Raw genomic sequence first — 21,052 nt, 5'->3', positions numbered from 1 at the left:
CCCATTGGAGGTATTACTCTACTAAATTACAATATGATGGACGTTATACAGTTAATTTTGCAGGGAGAGATGCTTCAGTAGACCTTCAGCCCCTCTCTCGAGTAGGGGCAACCTAGTTAACCTTATAATGTTGCATGAATTACAATACATATTAGAACATGTTACATTGTTTCAATTCCCTATTTTTTAGGGACAGATTAATGTTCTAAATACAATTAATGCCATTTATTCTTTTAACTGTATACATTTAATATGACATGAACAGTCTATGCATTGTGCTTACAAATTTTCTTCACTGAATTTATGTTTTCCTTTTACATTAAGAGTCCAAGTGTGGCCTTATGAAGAAGAGGAGAACTTCCTCGAAACGCGTCGCTAATCAATTTGGACTCCATCTTTTCTTCAATTTGAGCTTTATCTATTGATACTGTTTCTATGCACTGTAAATAATCTTTGTCTGAACTATAATTCTTGCTGAAAATAATACAGCCTGACTATAAAGATATATATTTTCTTATCTCACACTCCTGTGTCTGACCATATGTGTTAGAAACAAATGTATGTACAATGCATATAACGTAGTTTAAACAACTGTATTGGATTAATCCAAACATTTGAAAGTGTGCAGGGGACGGGAGGGTTCCCAAGTTGAATCCTCTTTCTGTTTACTGTTTATTGTTGGGGTCTTGTGCCATGACCTCAGTTTTCCCCCCCGCACCTAAAAGTTTATATAACATAATCCTCGAATCTCTTTACTAATCTTACTTACTATAGGTGTGCACTTCTATCTAAACCCTTCGCAATGTCTCTAATGTTATCCAGGGTGTGGAGATTTCTCAAAGGAGGAACCTGAGGTGGGTCTGTGGAGGCAGAGCTAGCATCTATGTGCTGGCAAATAAGAAGGTGTTGATGGAGGTGGATTGTTCAATGGAGTGTGGTATGGCAGGGTTGGGTAGCAGGTTGTATGCACTGCTTGACCACTTTGAAGAGGGCTCTCCTTTTGTTGTCGGTTTCTGGTTTCTGCTATGGTATACAAAGTAACAAGAATCGATTGATTGCTGGAAGCATGCCATTGTTCTGCTGAGGCTACATACTGTCTGAAAGAAATCATTCAGCCATGTTGTATCACTGCGGTATACAGCCCATGGTATGACTGAAAGAAAATGTCTATCTAGGCATATCTCTATAGGTGTTTGTTTGGTCGCTGTGGTGTGTGCGCACCATGTGTGCATACACAGATGGGTGCAGGTGTCTGTATGTAAATGCACAGAGGTGTGCATTCCTGCATAAATGTGCATGCACACATGTAGAGCAAATGCTTATGCACAGAGGTTTGTGTGTGTGTGTTGTCATGAAGTCACATTGCTGAACCATCCTTTGACACTTCTATGGACTCTGGAGACCAGTGATTCCCACCAGCAGGGTTATCAGATCCCGGGGGTTGTGATGAGGGGTGTAAACAGAAGATTTCCCCAGAGTCCCACAAAGTACCGCAGGTCACCCTTTTATAGCAACACAGGGATTCATCTCAACCAACCTTCATCTGGCCATTCAGAGCTCAGAAGGGTTACTGAGGATTACCAGCAGAGGCCACCATGTTATAGCAGTTCAGGGGTTAATGCCACCCACATTTCTTTAGGTTATCCAGAGTTCTGAACGGTTAATGAGAATTGCCAGGAGATACCAGACCCATCATTTACCAACAAGGGGACGGCAGAGTGAGGCTGAGTGCCTTGCCTATGTGTTTTACTTTCTACCCTGCTACAGACAGGAGTCTGTTTTTCCTTGCCATTCTTTGCTGGAGGAGGCAGACCATTCAAAACCCTCTGTTTCCAGGCGGAGCCGTGTCAACGTGAGGCTGAGTGTCTTGGTGTCTGGGTGCGGGCTGCGGGTGTAATGTTGGTGACCATGCAGCTCAAATCCATTGTGGATGCAGTGAGGGTCTTCGGAGTCTAGTTTCAGGCAGACGCGACTGGGTCACTGGGTAAGGCAAGACGGTAAGGCAGCAGGACCAACACAGTGGTGGTGGGCGGAGCGCCCGTACTGTTGTTGCAACATAACGTTCCATCCTACTAAATAACATTGCCAGTAAAGGGTAACTGGATTTCAAAATACTTAAATAGTGGACTATACCTGTTATTTTGGCATACATACCAACTGTGCCCTCAATTGTGCTCGCCCGACGAGTCTTGGCAATACCATGGTGAACATCAATACATCCAAGCCAGCCATCCGGAGGACAGCGGCACGAGCAGTAAAACGAGGTCACAGCCCCATGCCATCTGCCACCTTTAAATCAGCAAGGCAACACACTAAGAAACCGAAGCAGGCTATGCATGTTTCTCCACACCCAGCCCAAAGCGAAAAGGACAGCATATATTGAAAATACATTTCCCACTGCCAAGCAGGGAAAGGGACAGGGTAGGACATTGGACACCGACAAATGCGGTGTACATCCTGTCAGCCTCCCGCAAAGCTCCTTTCTCATTGAAAGCAACGTCATTGATAAACCATTGCTTGATCCTGAAGCGAAATTCACTCGCCCTCAAAAACTCCAGTTTTTCAAATCTGAGATGGACTAACCTATCAGCCACCCCTAATCTTGAACAACTGGTTACACCACAATACTCTTATTACTCAGATAGTGAGGGGGGAGAATCGGAATTCACCCCGGTAGAAAAACCCAAATACACAAGGGGTCGGGTCCTTTGAATCTTCCCTGGAATGGTAGTTGCAAAACTTGACGCTTTGTTTGTTCTATGCTCCAAGTTTGCTGAGGACCATCTGGACTTTAAACACTCCGTGGACGAGATTCGGGAGGCTCTGAGAATCCACAACAAGACAGCCACACCGGCCAGTGAATCTACTACTCACCTGGGGAGCAATCACCAGCAGGGCATTCGGGAGGACCTAATCCACTCTAAACAGGCTCTTACGGTCCAGACTGCTAAGATACCAACACCCGTATATCCGGTGGTCTTTAAAGGCCCTTCTCTCAGAGTCTGAGCAGCGTCAAGAGAGCAAGCGATGGAGGCCATTGTAATTGAACAATCCATATTCAATAGTCCATATGGATCACCAAGAAGGAAAAAGCAATGCCGTGCCAAATCTGTGTCCCGGCCCCTTCTTTCTAGGAAAGGGGTCACAAGTAAATCGGCTCCCATACCGGTGTCTCACAAATTGTTAGATCTCCATGGCGACAAATCTAGTCACCAATACTCTACTTGATGGAGTTAAGAGACAAGTTGTACTGCATGGCCCTCTGGACAATTGGCTCACTCCTGCGGGCCCTCTGGTTGAGAATGCATGCCCTACTTCCAATGTAGAGGGCAAAGGTGCAGCAGGCACCCGTGCTAAGCCCCCCTGTGATAACTTGAGAGGATGTGCAATATAGGCAGCCCTGTGGACAGCTATATATGCAGTCTTCTGTCCCTGTGCTGGAAGGTGGTCAGGGCTGTCTCGAGTATAAACGAACTACAGTCCCCAGGGCCCAACATGCTGGGGCCAATAGGGAAGGTGAGCAGAAGAAACAGATCCCCAGTCAATCGAATATTGAGGCCTCTGCACACATCCAGGAAGGAGGGCTACCCCTTTCAGGGGCTCAACTGAATCAACAATCCTGGCACTCGTGTGTGGAGACATGGAGCAGATTTCACTCGAAGGCGAGACGGCCTAATGGAAGTGGTGGAAGGGGACCATTTCCTAAGTGAACTTGAACCATCTCAAAATAGCCCCTTTTTGAACCGTACTTGGTTAATACATCTATTCCAGCTTATCCCCGAGGTGGGGGGCATACCTCTGATGACATCTCCAACCTAGAGCTGCCAGTTCTAGATAGCCCTGCAAACTAGGTTTCAATAACAACTGTCATCTTTAATTGCTGAGCGAATCTGTGTGAATGCTAAAGCTCTATTTGACCTAAGTTTTGAGGTATTTATTTTTCACCCATTTACACAGTCAATCTCTAACATGGATAGGACATACGGTATGTATGAGGACCTATGCAGGCACAAGCACAGGAGAAGGATAAGAACAAGCGGGAGCCCAGATCTAAAAGCAGACTCCCTGGTACTTAGTCACGAATATCCGGCAATTTAGATTTAATACTTGAGTACCAAAAAGAGCAATTCTCCACGTTATCGTGGAACACACAAGGGCACCGCTCTTTTCTAGTGAATCCCGCTGGCTTAAAATAACTTCTTTCTGTACATGTATTCTGCCTCCAGGAAACCTGGCTAACTTCTGATTTTCTTGTAGATGGCTACAAGTTGTTTTTTCACCTCTCACCCCCCCCCCCTTTATCTGGCCGACCAAGGGGTGGGCTTTGTTTGGCTGCCAAGTGTGATTATTCGCCCAGTCTCTTTAGTGGAGGTAGGGAATATGACAATTTTTTCGCTGTGACACTCCCTACTCTTTTGAGGAAGAACGGGGGCACTTTAATAGCCACATTGCATGGCCCTCCTGGGGAACAGCTACAAACAATCTCATGAAAACAGTACATGATATTCTGCTGGCATGGTCGGTGAGATATAAAGATGGGGCATCATATTGACAGGGGATTTAAATGTAGACTGTCTAGCCGAGGACACGCCTTCAGTAAGGTCTAAAGCGGCTACATTGAAATGAGCAGGGGAATGGCACAACCTTTTGCCCATGTTTGACCTTACTCCTCTGATGGTTAGATCTTCAGAAGTAAAATGTACCTGGTCTAGTGGAGTAATAGTAGAATTGATTTCATATTTGTAAACTGAACTATAAGGAACATACTGCCCGAATGAACAACAACATGTGTGAGTATGAGTGATCATGTGACAATGAGGATGATCTGTAATAAGTACATGGAAACCAGGGATGTCATAAGGGTGAGCCCCCAGGTCAATTTAGAGGGTAACAGGTTAAGATGGTCAACGGCAAGCATGGTTGGCTTTAACAGAGCAGTGAATAAGGGAGATTGCAGAGTGGTGACAATTTTGGAGATGTGCCATTGGGATTTGTGCCAATTGAATGAGGCCCTTTGGCCTCAGGGATTGAGATGTGTGGCTAAGCGTATTAAACCTCCGAAACCAGGTCTACCGTATGATGCGGCTATTGCTGCGAAGAAAAGAGAAGTTAGGGCAGCAGTCTGATCCATAAAGCATAAACAGTTTAGGGCGTCCCGTGACTTCACGAAACAACTTAATGTTATAAAAAACAGATATAGGCCATGGTTGAAGGGTCATAAAGCAAGCCACTTATCCTCGAGATGGCAATTATTCCACATCTGGATCAGAAAGCATGACATGTAGAAATGTTGGTAAATGTTGCGACTATTTCGTGCAGAGCTAGAGGCACGCAACGTCACTGGGATGGCTGACGCAGACTGGGGCAGATTTATTGGGAAACATTTCTGGTCCCCCAGTGAGGTCATGGAGGATGGACCAATTCTTTCAGTGGTCAATACATTAGTTCAGTCCCATGTTGCTTCATCTGACATTGAAGAGATGATAAGGAAAGCAAAATATTCACAGGCTGTGTGTCCCAACGGCCTCTGTATTGCAGTCCTAAATATCGATCCCCCCCTTCTGGGCTGCTTTGTTAAAATCCTATTTTCAATATATATGTGAGGTGGGGATTATTCTTATTTCTTGGCAGGAATCAATATTAGTGCTGGTCTTTGAGCAGGGCGCACGAGACAAGCCGGCATGCTACGGATTGCTGGCCATGTTAAATGTCAGCTCTAAGCTGTTCGCGGGCCTGCTCTTCCAATTGCTGTCGGACTGGACTCAGAATGCTCATCTTCTACGTCCCCATCAGTCAGGTTTTCATAAGGGTTTTAACACCTCCCACTCCATTTGGATTGTACAGGCACTTATCTCTGATGCGTAGCAATATGCAGAGACACCCCTGTATCTATATTTTGTAGATTACAGTGCAGCCTTCGATAGTGTAATTCGCTCCTGTTTATGGAAGAAATTAATAGCATGGGGCATTGATGCCTCTCTGTTGTACTTTATAAAATCATTATACGGTGACACCAGGGTGAGAGTAAGACTCTCACAGGACGGCGTTTTGTCTCGTCATTATCATACCAATGTGGGGCTCAAGCAGGGTTGTGCACTGGCCCTTCTCCTCTACAATGTATACATATCGGACTTAGATTTGGCCCTGAATACTGCATACAATTTTCCCCCTCTATTTGGGAACACCAAAACAGTTTGTTTGATGTATGCCGATGATACAGTAATTATGGACAGAACACCAATAGGTTTGCAGCGATACTTGAATGCATTGCTATTATACTCCCAACTAAATGGCCTAAAAATCTATATTTCTAAGACAAAGGCCATGATAGAATCAGTCCATATGTATAAGTATCTCGGCGTCTATATACAGACATCCCCCTCCCTTGCACTTTTAGAGGAGAAGATGGTATCCAGAGGTTGGGGTAAGTGGTTATCAAATAGGAGGGTGATTACCCAAAATGGTGGGAGATCTATAGAAGCACTAGTTATGGCTTACAGTGTGGTAATTATTTCTAGCATCCTATATGCATTGTATGTCTTTCCCCTCAAAGCAGTACATTAGCTGCCTAAGCTTAAGGCTAAAATCCTCTGTTCACTATTAGATCTCCCAAGTGCCGTTCCAGAGGAGGCTTTAAGATTAGAACTTGGATTACAGTTTCGAATGTCTGTCTGGAAATCGGCTGCTTGTAAATTCTGGGTTCACGTTCAGTTTAATTGGAGTTCCACTGACCCTGTTGTATAATTCGCAAGCCTATAGTGACCGCTTAAGCAAAAGTTTTTTGTTGAGGGATATAGAGTCTACCGTGATAATCCATCATCAAGACATTAATTTACCCTGTTCCGGGACTCTTGACATTCCTGTATTTTTTAGCAGGATCAATGGGAAAACTTGTGTGTTTGACCACTACACTTCCTTGAGCAGGTTAGCAGAGAGGCGCAAATATGTGATATACACACACCAGGATTTGTTCGGGGACTCCCCAAGAAAATATCTAATCACATTCCGGCTCCCAGAACTTATACGATTTATCCTCTGTCTACGAATTGATCTCCTCCCGGTATTAGCAAATATGGAAGCCTGGAGGGGAATGAAAAGAGAGGCGCGTATTTGCCGACTATGTGACATAAAAGTAGAAACAGCTCGGCATGTGTTGACCGATTCCTCTCCTCTTCATGACATCTATTTAAGGGGATACATTAGATTTGGCAACCAACGTTCTGACCAGTTTTGGAGTGCTCTTTTCTCTGCCGAAGCCTATGTTATCACGGCTTCAGTCTTTCATGTCTGGCGCAAAGTTGATTCTGCATATCCATTTTTTAGCTAACCTGTGATCTTTGACGACTGTTTCAAATGAATTGTAGTGGTATATATGTGATTTTAGTCTGTTATAGATTATGAAACTTTACCTAGATTTTAGGAGGTTTTTTCTAATAATGTATTTTTGTTATACATATTTGATTTTGCTTCATGTTGTTGATTGTGAAATTTTGTACAGATTCTATGCAGTGTGCAAAACGATGCCGAGTGCTTCCTACATGCGTCTAAATAAATAAATACATGTTTTTTTTTTAAAAAAAAGGAAGCATCTCACCTGCAGTACCTTATCAGGGGCTTCAAAGTGAAATAATAATCGGAAACAATACACCTATTTACACGCAGGCTGTAGGCCATTTACGTTCTTTGCCTCTTGCATGTAGACATGTCATCATAGCCACTCATTCCCATGAATCATTGATAGGAAGGCCCTGCAGAGCTTGCAGAATGTGAGCAGAACTTAGAATTATGCACCATGTCTGCTGGTGTCTGGTTATCAGGAGTGTTATTTAACTGCTCAGTATCCATGACCCATGGCTCCACTGCATGTTCTGGAGATGACAAGTTCTGATGCCAAACTTGCATGTCAGCCCCCAAACTTCCACTTGACTCCAAAATGTCAGCTGAACCCTTTAAAGTCTTCATTGTCAGCATTGAGTCTCTCAATAAATAAAACAACACACTAAAAGATAAAAACAATCTCCATCACTCCTTTCCTGGACAAACTCCTGGAAAAGCTGGCCATCTCCCAGCTTAATCTTCACGCTGAATCATCTGTTGGTTGTCTCCATGACCATGAATCTGGCTTCAGAGCTGCCAGAAGCATGGAAATTGCTCTCCTGAACATCCGTAAAGACCTGCTCTCCAACCTTACTTCCAACACCCCCTGTGTCCTCATTTTACTTCATCTCTCTTCTGCCTTTGACACTGTCAACCATGCCATTCTGCTCAACCGTCCCCGTGATAACCTGGGTATCACCGACCAGGCCCTGGCTTGGCTGACTTCTTTCCTCTCTGATCGACCCTCCCAGGTCCAAGTTGGGTCCTTCCTCTCCTCTATCTCCTTCTGTGGTGTTCCCCATGGGTCTAACCTCTCTCCCTGGCTGTTCAACCAATACCTGGCACTTCTTGCCGACCGCATTGCTGCTCCCTGCCCCAACAGTGCTATGCTCTCAACTCATTTTCAGGCTCCCTTCTGCCACCTTCTCCTTCTCTCATCTCTGACTGTCTGTCTGCTATCCAGAAGTGGTGTGCCGTCAATGATCTCTGCCTTAACACCAGTAAGACCGAGATTCTCCTCATCGGCACACCTGCTCCCTCCTTTCCTATCACTCTATGGCTGGCCTCTCTGGGCCCTCTTCCTGCTCCCACCTGTGAGGCTAAAAACCTCAGGTTCATCTTCGACTCTACACTCTCCTTTTCTCCTCACATCTCTGACGTCTCTAAGAAGTCACACTACCAGCTGCACCTCCTCAGAGGTATTCTTCCTTTCCTCTCCTTCCCCCAGAAGCTTAATGCCTCCAGAGTTCTGGTTCTCTCCAGTCTCGGCTACTGCAACAGCCTCTTTCTAAATCTGCCTGCCTCTAACCTCCGCCCTCTGCAACTCATCCGAAACAGGACCGCAAGACTTGTCCTTGGCCTCAAGCCCAGGGATCCTATTTCTCCGGGACTGGAATCTCTGCACTGGCTCCCAGTGGCAGCAAGGATTACGTTCAAAACCCTCTGCATTGTCCACAAGGCATCTGGAGCCAGTGGTCTCAATAACTTCAACTCTCGCTTCCTAAATATCTTCCTTTTAGAGCTCTTCGCTCATCTGCCTCCAACTCCCTCAGGGTTAGTCGCTTCTCCAAGTAACGAGCTGGTGAGAGATCTCTTCTGCTGGGGCCTCCCTCTGGAACAGACTCCCTGCCTTTTTGAAACTTGAGAACCATCTCTGGTTCCGGAAGCACCTCAAGACCTTCCTCTTTGCTTCTGCTTTCTCTCCTCCTCTCCCCTGCTAATCTCCTGACTGAACCTGCACTGGTTACCTGGCTACCCTCTGATCTCAGGCCCAGGTCTCCTCCCTGCCATTTGCACACCTGCAATGCCTCCCTGGCCACCCTTGCACTCAGGGACTGTTTCTGTATCCCTACAGCCACCTCCCTGCATCTGGCACCTGATGCCTGCACTTACCCTTGCACTTGCCATCAGCTGGCCTCACTTTTTATTTGTCTTTATTTATTTTACTGTTTATCCTAGGCACTGCACTGCCCCCTCCCCCCTCCCTTGCACTTGCGCAATCTCAATGTCACCTGGCCTAGTAAGATCGTTGTCTCTGTCTTCCCTCGTTTCCCCCTCCCTTGTTTCGTTGCGCCTTGAAACACCTGTGTATAGGCGCGTTATAAATGCCATATCATATCATTAGTGAGGGGTGCAGACATTCGAGACACCAACAGGTATTCCAAGTATCACAGCAAATATCAAAGTGTGTGAGTCACCATAGGCACAGGTGTTACTGGAGTTATCAGAGTGTAACCACTCCTCCGCCCCCTAGAGCAGACCTCACAGATGACCCTCACCCAGGATTGAAAATCACAGATTATAATTATAGTTGTTCTTTTATAATGCGCTTCACACTGGAGACCAGATTCTATGTGCCAAACTGGGATTGGAACCTGTGTTGCTATACGTTGTCTTGCTTTCAAGACAAACGCTCTGCCCCTGAGCTATTCTCCCGGAGATGACTCAACCCATGAGAAGACATCAGACTCCAAATATCACAGTGCAGTTACAACAAATGGCCCCACCTAGAAGCAAATATCACAGTGTAAATATCCCACTGCCAGTACCACAGATGACCCCACCCAGGATTAAATATCATTGCGAGTATCACAGATGACCCCACCTAGGAGCAAATATCAGGCAGACTATCACAGATGACCCCTAACTAAGAGGAAATGTCACAGTGTAAATATCACACTGCAAAAACCACAGATGAACCCCACCCATGTGCAAACATCAAAGTACGAGTATGGCAGATTAACACACCTAGGAGGAAATATCACTGTGTGAATATCACAGATGACCCCACATATGAGCCAATGTCTCAGATGATATAACAAATGACCCCACCTATCAGCCAGTATCTCAGTGTGAATATTACAGATGACTCTGCATGGGAGAAAACGCCACAAAAGACCACATCTAGGAACACATTTTACAGAACAAATATCACACAAATACTCAGGATAAACTCCAGCCAGGAGCAAATATGTAGCTAAAAATACCACAAGATGACCCAACGTATGAGCAAGTACACTACACTACACCACCATGGAAACAATATCAAAATGACATGGATGAACCCAACACTAGTGTCACTTATGAGCTAATGTCATACATGGCCCCTCTATAAGAGAAAGTATCACAGTGCAAATATCATAATGGTCCCATGACTTAAGAACTTTTCAAGTAGTAGTGTGACATTTTAGGGCAATGTCTCTGACCTTGTTATCCAGCAAGTAGGTGTGGGGATGCGGGGAGGCGGAGCAGGGCTTGGCCGAGCCAACAAACAGGAGTCACCCTTTCCCTTTACTCTGCAAAGCTGCCCTTCGATGTTCAGGTATAAGGGGAGGTTCAGGTTACGTGACCCTAGTGCAGATCAAGGTCTGCTGAGTAGGCATAAGTGATACTGGGAAGGGTTCATAAGTGAGTAAGGTGCATGGGTTGGGGGTAGCAGGGAGTAGAAAAATATTAAAAGTACAAGGAACCAGGTGAAGGTGAGCACATCCTTTGTTGCAGCGTTTTTTCTGCTAGTCGAATGGGGTGTTCAGGTGAGGGCTGTGCTGTGTTCTGGGTTACGCCACCCTAGTATGGTCCAACGGTGGTAGAGAGGGCACAAGGGAAGCTGGAAAGGGCTTTGGAGGGAATCGATTAATGGCCTGGGGTTGGCCTAGCTGCAAGGGGCATCAAATACAAAACCAAGTACCATGTCCCAGGAATGGGACCGTGCATCCTCTACTGCAGCCAGTTAGTTGCTGATGGCAAAGTGGGGTGTTTGGTTGAGGGTTGCACAGTGTTTTGAGTCTAACACACACCAACAGCAACAGGAAGGGCACAAGGGTTTCTGGGTAGGCTTGGGAGAGAACCGGGTTATGTGGGCTTTGTGCTTGGACATCAGTGGAGGTGTGTGGGTGTATGACTCCACAGGGGCTCAATTAAAGATGCAGGATTTGTGCGTGCGTGCATAGAGTGTATGTGCACATACATGCATGTCTATGTGTGTGTGCTCTTGCAGGTATTTGGGCAAGGAGAGGTGTTTCTGAATGCTGAGGCAAGTGTGTTTATACAGTGGAATGTGCAGGTGCTTGAATATGCATTTGGGCTAGGAGGAGAGTGCACATGCAGAAGTCTACATGCGTTCATGATTGTGCATGTGCGAACACACAAACATTTGAGCGCATGTAACTGTGCTAGTGATGCACCGGTATGTGAGTGAACGCGTGGATGCGTGTGTGCACTCTGAAACCTTCCCAGACACAAATACAATATGTGCACACATCTGTGACTACTCACCAACCTGCATGCCTGCTAGCCCAGCTGCATGAGCACACACACACACACACACACACACACCTTTGTACATGATTACACACATAAGCATGCTCTCACAACTTGCATGAGCACTCCCAAGCCAGCACACATGCATCACGTGCATCACTTCATGTAATCACTCAACTGCTCACACACACCAGTGCTCCAATAGGCACACATATGTGAGCACGCACACACCTGTGCATAAACACATACACACACACCTGTGCACACACTATCACCCGTGCATGCGTTCACACCCCTGCACATGGGATCATACACCTGCACATGAGCTAACTAACTTGCACATGCACACACATACACCTCCATATGCACATCACCTCTTTGTATGCATAAATGCATGTTTACATGCACACGCACACACACACTGCCATAGAAAGGGCAAGTGTGAAACAATTCTAGATAGGAATTCAATTTTCAGATATGGTGTATACTGTGCTGTGAATAAAATGTGACCCTGTGTTAGATTTCCAACAAAAGGTAGTCTCTGGTGAACAATGTCGGTCTTCCAGCCAATCTATTCTTGTTACTTTGTAACAGTTGCTGAAGAGACTCCCACGGGAGTCAATTCGAGTGCTCATTTGGGGCCTAATTTACAGATTTACTTAAGTTATTGACATTCATCAAGGTTTTGTTCATGATTACTGTACTTCAATGTTTGGAAACAAAACGTATGCACAAAATCATTTAGGTTCATTTAAATGAATGCAAGGTCCAGTTGTTTTATTTTTGACTATTTTCCCGTAATAGAAAAGGGTGTTCGGATTCTAATGACTATCAAGCACTGATTAATTGATGCACTGTAACTGAATTTAAATATGTATATATGTGTACAGTATAGCTGTTCTCCTCCTGGGATCGGCACCGGATGCCATTTGTGTGTAACCGTTGGATTGACAGACAGCAATGTTGCTTTTCCTTAATGATAATTATAGCTATGTAAAGCTTGCCACTGGGAGCTGGTAAGTATGTATATACTTCTTCTATTTAACTATATGAGGTATGCGTGGAGTACATTCAAGCCCCGCTCTCCAGCCACCAACGGTCCTCTTTCTTCCCCTCGCACTCTCCTCCGACTGCTCAACCTCTGGCATCATGTCATAGGTTCTATGATGCGAAGCACACCAGCACTACATATCCGCTTTCTTTCACCACAATACTTCCACTGATGATTCTGCTGCCACCGCTAATAAGCATAGTCGTCCTGGTAACATGGTCTCTTATAACTCCACCCCACCTTGAAGTGGATGGCGAAATATCAGATGTGCCTGACTCAGAATATTTTCCGATCGTTGCAGTCTGTCTCGATTTCGATGCTGTATCTGATGAGCCTATCAAGGAAGAATCTCTACTCGAATCTCTACTCCTTTCAGACGATCTTGAATCCATCAGCATCACCCTTTCCATATTCCACACCCTTCCTTCTTTCGTCTTCAGTGCATGCTTGAATACCTCGCTCACCTCAATGGGTCTAGACCATCGACAACCATCACCACACAACAAACCTGGCAATTTGATTCTGACACAGCCTCCCACCTGGGGAACATTGCATCTCCTAAACTGCCTGTTGTCCTGGGCAGCCTTTCTTTCAATTGACAATTCCTAATCCTCTCTTCCACACCCCACACCTCCACTTCCATTCCTGACACATCCCCCATCCTGCCCGAAAAGAGCCTTGTTATACCCTTTCTTCCTTTACTGTGTGCAAATGGGGAAAGGCCTGTGGTGCAGTGTGGTGTAAACCTATGGGCAACATTCGTCCTCTTTACCATATTCTTCCATTCTCTTCCATCGGACCATGCCCACCTGATAGCTTCCTTAATGATTCCATTATACCTTTCTACAATTCCATTTCTTTGGGGGAGATAAATGGCACTAGTCTTATGCACAATTGTACTTGTTTCAAAATACCCTTCCATTTCTTTTGATTTAAATTGAGGACCATTATCAGTGAGAACAACACATGGGTAGCCCTAACGCACACACAATTCCTCCAAAAACTCAATTATGAACTTTGTGGTGACATGAGGTGACACCTTCACCTCTGCCCATCTAGTCAAAACATCCAAAACCACAACACTGTACATTTGACATCCATCACTCCATATCGATCCCAACACGTCCAACGCCAATTTCTCCTACGGTCTTTCAGGTATGTCCGTCAATGCCATTGGTTGTCTCTCACTCACACATACTTTGTCACTATTAGCGAAAAGGATGCAGTCCCAAACTTTCTTCTTGATCTCAGCATCACAGGATGGCCACCAATAACTGTTCCTTATCATGTGCTTCGTCTTCACAATTCCTTCATAGCCTTCATGACCAAGACGAATAACCTTCTCCGGCAGACTCTCTGACGGCATCAATTTGTCCCCTCTCATGTGAATACCATCACACACATGCAGTTAATTTCTCAGGTTCCACAAGCCTTCAATGCCTGTTTCTTTCGCTGTGGATTTACTCAAATGCCCTTCCAACAAATCTTTAACTATGATAGTAATTTGTCATCTTTCTCCATTTCACTATGCCACTCCTGTTTGGAAATAGCAGATTCCCACACTTCACACATTTCTTCCTGCTCCTCATTATCATTTCTTGCATTCACACTGTTTATCATACATGACAGGTAGTCAGCAGCATAATTCTTTACTCCTGGAATGTATAGAATTGTGAAGACAACTCCTGTATCCTGGACATCCACCTTCTTATCCTGCCCGATACTTTATCCTGTCCTTTAGTTGAAAAAATGTTGACCAAAGGCTTGTGGTCAGTGTGTAGTTCAAATTTGGTGCCCCAAATGAAACTCTTTTTGAAAAAAAAATGTTTTAACTCTTTATTTTAAAATTTATATCCAAAACCATAAAATCACATAGAACAGGACACTCCAGAAGATAATACATTTGTCAGTGGCCCACTTCACTGCCAGAGCCTCATTTTCAATAATTGGATAGGCTTTCTCCAGCCCCTTCAATAGGCGAGACGCAAATGCTATCACATACGCCTTCTTGCCCTCAAATTGTGAGAGTATAGCACCCAATTCGACATTACTGGCATCTGTGGAAATCACAATCCGTCTTCCCCTTCTATAATTCTGCAATGCTGGTGCCGATGCTAGAGTTTGTTTGACAAATTGAAACTCTTCGTCACTGTTTGCATTCCATGAAAACTGCACCTTTGATCGTAACAGACTCCTTAAGTAGCTTGTGTGATCAGCGAACCCCTTGATGAATTTGGCATAATATTCAGCCATTCCTAAACATGTCCTCACTTGATCTTTACAGGTGGGTGTTGTTATTTGTTCTATTGCATTGACCAACTCCATCTTTGGTGAAATGCCATCTTTGGAAATCACATGACCTAAATATTCAATTTCCTTCCTGTTATTTTTCAATTTCTCCTTGCTGAGTGTCTATCCCACTATACCAGTTTTTTTTAGAACATTCTCCAGTCTTCTTTCCTGCTCTACTTTGTCATTACCAGGACATCATCCTGGAAAAAGATCACACAATCTTCTCCATCAAATATTCTGTATATAACCTTTTGAAAAACTGAGGAGGCTGAAACAAGACCAAATGGCATCCTGCGATATTGAAATAACCCTTCTGCCATAATAAACGCTGTTCGATGACGTGATTCTTTGTGCAGTTTAATTTGGTGGTACGCCAATGTAAGGTCGAGTTTCAAAAATGTTTTTGCAGGATCTATCGTGGCGATTGCCTCCTGAATATGGGCCAGTGGATGCCTCTCTGGTATGACATGTTTGTTTAATTGGTGGAGATCCACACACACTCTGACTTTTCCTGATGTTTTCCGGACTACCACTAGAGGTGTCACACACTCCGCTGCATCAATACTTTCTATAATACCTTCCTTCTCTCTACTTTCCTTAGTTAATTTTTTACTTCTCCTCTCATTGATAGTGATATGGCACGTAGTTTTTGTGCAACAGGTTTTCACCCTTCTTTTAGCAAAATGCGATGTGTGAACCCTTTCAGGCACCCAATTCCTTCTCAAACGCATCTACCTCCCTCTCACCCTTGAGATGCTTCACATCCTCAATTGTGAATACTGCTTCATCAGCATTCCGATCCAGTCATACCTTCAGAAGTCTTTGATGTGTCCAATTTAAGAAAGAAGATGCATCATTCTTTGATACATAAATGCATCCTTTAGCATGTCTACCTTTAAAATCCAACATCACTTTGAACCAGCCAATCAGATCAATCTTCACCCCCCACCACCCCCCCCGTATGCACTGGGGATTAAGTCTACCTCATGCAAATATTCGGGACCAAATTCTTTCCATACTCCCTCTGAAATCAGAGTGTATTTAGCAGCAGAGTCAGCCATCATAGTGATCGGAGGTCTTTTAACTTGGATAACCGCCATTGGGCATTCTGTCATCTCTTCATTCCCGACGGCAGATATACATTCCTCTCCATCATCACTTTCTTCTTCTCCAATTCAATTGGTGGAATTTGTTTTGCTACAACATTTCGTATATATGTCCCCTGACCTTACATATTCTGCAAATCATCTTTAGTGCTGGGCATGTTAAACTGTTGGCTAGGTGGGAGGGATTTTCACACCTATAGCACATTCTGATTATTCTCCGTCCTCTTGTGCTTTGACCTCGGCCACGTACCCCATGCTCCATGTTCTTCCTGAACTCCTACTCATTCAGTCTCTGTTTTCACCATTGTAACTGGAGCCTCTTCTATTATTACTCCGTCTTCTCATCCCAATTTGAGTACTGATCACGGCTATGGATCCATGACCTGGCCGTGGAATGGTGGTTCATCCTCTGCTCACAGTCTTTCTCTTACTTTGCTACTTCTACATTCCAACATAAATTGATCTCTAAGCCACCATCTAACTAAATTTAGAACTGCATGCTGTAGCCAGTTTGTGCAATGCAGTAATATACTGTTCAACACGCTCCCATTCTTCTTGTATACGTTTGCCAAACTTGTACCATTCCAGGGTTCTGCTAATTTTTTTTCATAATGTCTGCTCATTTTTTTAATGGCTTTCTCATATACATTCATGTCTTGACCGTCGTCCGTGCTGAGGTCTGGTAAATCCTCACATTTTTCCTGTCCAGCTGGGCCTAGGTAATGTAAGAACAGAGATGTCTTCCGGTCTACACTGTAGTTTGTGCCACATACTACAATGGCATATTGTTCGAAACTTCTTAGCCAACTTTTCCAGGGCAGGGATGGCTCCCTAGCTTCTAGTAGAAGCATAGTAGGCGGAGGAACACTGTCTAAGGCCATGTCTCCACCACCGCTGAGAGTAGCCATGGTGCTATGTTGTCCAAGTGGTCTTTCACCAGGTCTCAGCTTAATTTTGTATTATACACATACATCAGCAGTGGCACTTGTGTTAATTTCAAGCTTGCCCAAATGACAGTCTCTTTTTGTTTTAACTGGGACGAGCAGGAGTGCTCATATCTTGAGTGTGGATGCAGATCATCACGGTATTGCCTGACCCTCGAAAATGGCTGCCGATCACGTGATTACGTCATGTGGGGCCAGGCACTTCCTTTTATGTCTTCCGACTTAGTTTGAGCCGGTATAACTGAACAGAGCTTCCTAGTTCCTGCTGTGTGCCTAATCGCGGCACTCCCTCTATATTCTCTCTTTTTGCCCCCCCATTATCACCGCACACCTTGGCCTCGCCGCAGGAGTCCCCTTTCACAATCCCGATTAATTAGAGAAGGGGGACTCACTCGTCGCCACTTAAAGCATGAGACTGGAAGACAGTAACTATTTATATACTTCTTTTATTTAACTATATGAGATATGCGTGGAGTACATGCAAGCCCTGCTCTCCAGTCACCAACCGTCCTCTTTCTTCCCCTCGTACTCTCCTCCGACCGCTCAACCTCTTCCATAGCGTCATAGGTTCTATGACGCGATGCACACCAGCACTACACTATGCGTTCAATGTAAGGTGACCAGATTTTAAAAAAAAGGAAAAATGGACAGGCCATAGACATAGAACTAAAGTAAATACAAATAACACTGTAGTCCTACTTCTATTTCACTGGCCTGTTGCGGGGGGCTGGGAGGGGGCGTGCCCACAGGCACACTTCTCTCATTGGAGGAGAGAGCCATGGAGGTGAAGGGGGAAGAAATGGAGGTGTGAAAAGCATTTCACGCCCCCATTCGTGCAGGAAGAGTCGCGCCGGGACCCAATTTCGGGATTCCCCATCGGTGCCCAGCAAAAACCGGGACCGTAGCCACCCACCCTTGCAAACCCAGGACGGGGTTTATAAAATTAAAAAACTCCTGGGACCCCCGGGACGGTCAGGGCTGTCAGAAGATGTGGTTAGGCCTGGGGCAAAACATTTAGTGAGGCCCCCTTACAATTGTTTGCACTCAGCCAGCGGCGGCACCTCTGCAAACAGCAGACTCGAGAAATCTCCCCTTGAGTTTGTGTGCAGGATCCCAAATATGGTTTATTACTAGAACTCCAAATCAACTACAGCAAAGTTAGACTTCCCTACTGAAGAAAGGTTTATGCCAGACTAACTTTCGTATCATATGCAAAAATATATATAGGATGGCATGAGCACTCCACTGCGCCACCTCCAACTCTCTGAGGGTCAGTCACTTTTCCAAGCAAAGAGTTGAGGGCAGATCGCTTTCTTCGGCTGGGGCCTCCCTCTGAAAATAGCCTCCCTGCCTCTCTAAAACCTGAGCAGAACCATCACCGGTTCTGGAAGCAACTCAAGACCTGTCTCTTTGCTTCTGCCTTCTCTCTTCCTCTCCCTTGCTGATCACTTGCCTGATCCATGCACTGGTCACCTGGTCAAGCTCTGAATTTGGGCCCAGGTCCCTGCCTGTCCTGTTGCAATCCCACACTGCCTCTTGGCTCCCCTGCACTTGTGGTCTGTATTTGTAACCCTACAGTCCCCGCTCTTGCTCTTATTCTCCACCCGTTGGCTGCACTTATGAGTACCCACACTTGCCACCCGTTGGCTGCACTCTTGTTTCTCCTTTGTTTCTGCACTTTTGCATCCTACCCCACCCTCGGCACTTCTCCCCTCGCCCCTACCATTGGGTTAAAAGTATGCATTTTACAGCACTTTTTTGCAAAATTGGGTAGAAATCCATACAGTTTGCAATTGGTTTTGTATGGAAGCACCTGGAAATTCCCAATAGTTGCAAATCACAAATTGTGCATAGGAACATTTTCTAATACATTTCATGCCGCCTTTCCACGCGAGATATGCTAGTATAAAAATATATTCATGCTGGTTGTTCTAATTATGTCGATGCAGGCTGCATCAATATATGCAATTATTACCATGTACGGACTCCGAGCTAGTAAAAATGCCATGCCACAGAAAGTATATCCAGGCTGACTGTGTACCATAAGTGTTATTACTGGCTAGATTGGCCTACCTTCAATGTGGGCCAATTTAGCCAAGTAGTATGTTTGCTTTAACCTTGATGCATAGTCCTGTGCATCAAGGGTAAAGCAAAAAGAGCACTGGCAATGCTAACAGTTTGGGCATTCGTGTAGGCATGGGAAAGGCACTTCTGTATTGGTATTAGCTGGCCATTGATAGTGTCAGTGCAAAATGGTTTGAGTACCTGAGCAGCTAATAGCAGTGCCTGATAAATGCTGAATACTTATCCACAAGCCAAAACTGTTGGCTTCGCCAGTGCTTATTTTTAAAAGAAATTCAGCGAAAGACATGCAGGGTGTTTTTAAATTGAGTGGCCAAAGGCAGACTTGATTAAGACATTTATATTACACCAGTTCCCTGTTTACAACTCCAATGAAGTCATGAACTCTCAGAAGACTCCTTTGAGGAAACACTTTCTGGCACATTGAGGGCAAAGTTTGATGGCAAGGCATGTTTAAAGCTAGCTCAAAGAGTTCCAGCGAGGAGGTGTTTTGGGTGGGGAAGACAGGAACTGGGTGAGAATTGCCATAGGGATTAGCATGACCATGAGAAGTCATTTCACTGTTAGCACCTGCATTTATATCCATAAATATTTAGGTAATTGAAATTGTGATGTGGGGTTAGAACTTGCAGGCTAGGGGAGTGATTAGAAGGGAAGTGGTGACATGAGACATCTCATTCTCACAGCAGTCTTTAAGTGTGACGTTTCAGAAATGAAGGCAAGAGGTAGCTGCTTGTAACGTTGAAGCATAACCAGAATAGACTCATTCGAAATGTGGAAAGATGTTAGGTGGCCCCACACAAGGAAGTTTGCCCCTTCCTAACAGCCTCTGACGTTAGCGCCTCTCCCAACATTTGAAGTGTTAGTCCCCTCTCCCCCCTGACATTTTAGCCTAGGTGCACCTCTGATGCCATGAACCCACCCCTTAATGAAGTGGCCCCATGGCAGCTACATTTAGGGGTGGTGCTGAACACACACTCACAAAAAACACTTTCACCCATGCATTCATCTACCAGTTACACAACTCCATACATGCATGTATACATAAAACCAAACACAGCATTGACACAAACACCAACATGCACACATGCATTCATACATACACATATACATACTAATTTAATTTAAATACACATATACACTTTTCATTTAAAATAAAAAAAATACTTACCTTACCTCCATGCACCCTTGAAAAGCATCCACGCAGCCAACATGTAGACATGCTGCCTGACAAGAGAGAACTCCTCTCTCATCAGTCAGCGTGATCACGCTGACAACATGAACACACTGACTGACAGGAGAGGAGTCCTCTCCCATTAGTCAGCATGATCACGCTGACAACATGAACACACTGACTGACAAGAGAAAACTCCTCTTCCATCAGTCAGTGTGGTCACGCTGAGCAACCTGAACACACTGACTGACAAGAGAGAAGTCCTCTCCCATCAGTCAGCGTGATCACGCTGACAACATGAATACACTGACTGACAAGAGAGAACTCCTCTCCCATCAGTCAGCGTGGTCACGCTGAGCAACGTGAACACACTGACTGACAAGAGAGAACTCCTCTCTCATCAGTCAGCGTGATCACGCTGACAACATGAACACACTGACTGACAGGAGAGGAGTCCTCTCCTATCAGTCAGCATGGTCATGCTGAGCAACGTGAACACACTGACTGACAAGCAAGAACTCCTCTGCCATCAGTCAGCGTGGTCATG

General features: G+C 45.0%; 1 protein-coding gene across 3 annotated transcripts in view; it reads right to left on the bottom strand.

Annotated features, from left to right (window-relative positions):
* LOC138487944 (calcium/calmodulin-dependent protein kinase kinase 1-like) overlaps positions 1–21,052 on the bottom strand; it is a 1,547,719-nt gene that overhangs the window by 151,364 nt on the left and 1,375,303 nt on the right. The gene's annotated exons all lie outside the window — the stretch shown is intronic.

The sequence above is a fragment of the Ambystoma mexicanum genome, chromosome 9, assembly GCF_040938575.1.
Source record: "Ambystoma mexicanum isolate Mex_15411 chromosome 9, UKY_AmexF1_1, whole genome shotgun sequence".
Lineage (NCBI taxonomy): Eukaryota > Metazoa > Chordata > Amphibia > Caudata > Ambystomatidae > Ambystoma > Ambystoma mexicanum.
This window is presented reverse-complemented; position numbering and strand designations above follow the sequence as displayed.